Genomic DNA, 2,144 nt, shown 5'->3' on the forward strand with positions numbered 1-2,144 from the left:
GTTATTTTTTAAATTTTAGTTGTTGCTGTAATAGCTGTTTTTGCAGTTGTTTAACCCAAGGTCTGTTTGGATTGAGCAGACCTGAACCTGAAAGCATTCCAGCTGTGACCATATCTAGCACTGATTACATTGAGTAATGTGTTTTTTCTTTTTTTAAGATGGTAGGACAGGATTTGATTTGAGTGCGATTTGGCTTCCATTTCTTATGGGTGAAATATTTACTTAGAGGCTCTTGTAATGGCAGTGATCATTATCATCATCATCGTCATCATCATCGTCATCCTCCTCCTCATCATCATCATTATCATTTAGCATCTATTTTCTACGTTGGCATGGGTTAGATGGTTTGACTGGACCTGGAAGCTGGAAAGCTGCACCAGGCTGCAGTCTCGTTTTGGCATGGTTTCTATGGCTGGATGCCCTTGCTAGTGCCAACCACTCCAAAGGTATAGTGGGTGCCTTTTATGTGCCACCAACGCAGGTGCTTTTATGTGTCACCGGCACAGGTGTCTTTTACATGCCACCAGCATTGATTTTGTTGAATCTGTTGTTGTTGATATTGTTGTTTAGCTCCACATCAGTTCTAATAAAACAGATCTGATCAAATGCTTTCTAATTACAACCATCCAGTCTTTTATCTTGGCATAGGTGTAGCTGGGTGCTAAGAAGTTTGCTTCCCAGCCACATGGTACCAGGTTCGGTGCCACTTCATGCTACCTTGGACAAGCGTCTTCTACCATAGACTTGGGCTGACCAAAGCTTTGTGAGTGGATTTGGTAGATGGAAACTGAAAGAAACCCCACATATGTCAATATATATGTGTATGTTTGTGTGTGTGTTTGTGTGTGAGTCCTTGTTTGTCCCCTACCACCAGTTGACTACCAGTGTTGGTGCATTTATATACTTGTAACTTTGTGGTTTGGCATAAGAGACTGATAGAATAAGTACCAGGTTTTAAAAAATGAGTACTGGGGGCCAATCCATTCTGATTAAAATTCTTCAAGGTGGCTGCAGTTTAATGACTGAAAAAAGTAAAAGAATAAAAGAATTAAAGAACAGAGGATCAATTATGTAATTCTTTGAGTTCATTCACTTTTAAGAAAGCAGGGCATTATTTAAGGGAGATTTGACAACTATTTCCAGCTGCCCAGTGTATAATGCAATGATAATTTCCATTAGCTCATGTTTGTAGCGATTGCTGTTTTGTGGCCATTTTTGTTGTAACTGCTGGGTTTGGTATTTTACCATGTGTTTGGGTGTAGAATGCAGTTGCTGCTGCTGAGAAGAATGATGATGAAGATGTGGTTGTTTTATTTTTGTTGTAGCCTTTTCAGTTGATGTTACAATTCTTGTAACTGCAGCAGCAGCAGTTGTTATATCTTTCCTCATACTGTATTGTAAGGATTGTTGTAGTGATTGTTGTTACTATTGTTTCAGTTGGTACTGTTATACTGCTCACAGCTTTATGATGTTGTCTCTTCTAGATGAATTTGTAAATACAGATACCTCTTAGTGTTGTCATGCAGCAAATCATTCCTTGATGTTTTTTGTTAATCTTATGAAACAGACAAAAAGGAAACACAAAAAGAATCGATGAATCTGTTAAAATTCTCTCTATAATTTCATCCCTTATATTTCTCCTATTATAATTCCTTTCAGTCCTTTATCTATTGTCAACTATCAATTTATCATTGTTCACACTGCTATGCTCAATGTTCTCTGCACAATGTTAGTACTGTTCTGCTCAAATCTCTTTTCTCTTCAATCTGTTTCCTCAGAATAATTTAGATCAATTTTTAACTGTTTTATCTTTAAACCTCTCATTTCATTCTGACACATATATTGTTACACTCACAGAATGTGCACCTGCCCCCCCCCCAACACACACACACATGCACAAATATATCATCATCATCATCATTTAATGTCCACTTTCCATCCTGGCATGGGTTAGACGGTTTATCAGGAACTGGTCAGCTGGAGAGCTGCTCCAAGTTCCAGTTTAATTTAGCATGGTTTCTGCTGCTGCTGCTGGATGCCCTTCCTAATGCCAACCACTCCAAGAATGTAATAGATGCTTCCTATGTGTGACCAGTATCAGTGCCATTTACATGACGCACTGGTAATAGACATGACTATGGTTT

The sequence above is a fragment of the Octopus sinensis genome, unplaced genomic scaffold, assembly GCF_006345805.1.
Source record: "Octopus sinensis unplaced genomic scaffold, ASM634580v1 Contig11639_ERROPOS401966+, whole genome shotgun sequence".
Taxonomy (NCBI): domain Eukaryota; kingdom Metazoa; phylum Mollusca; class Cephalopoda; order Octopoda; family Octopodidae; genus Octopus; species Octopus sinensis.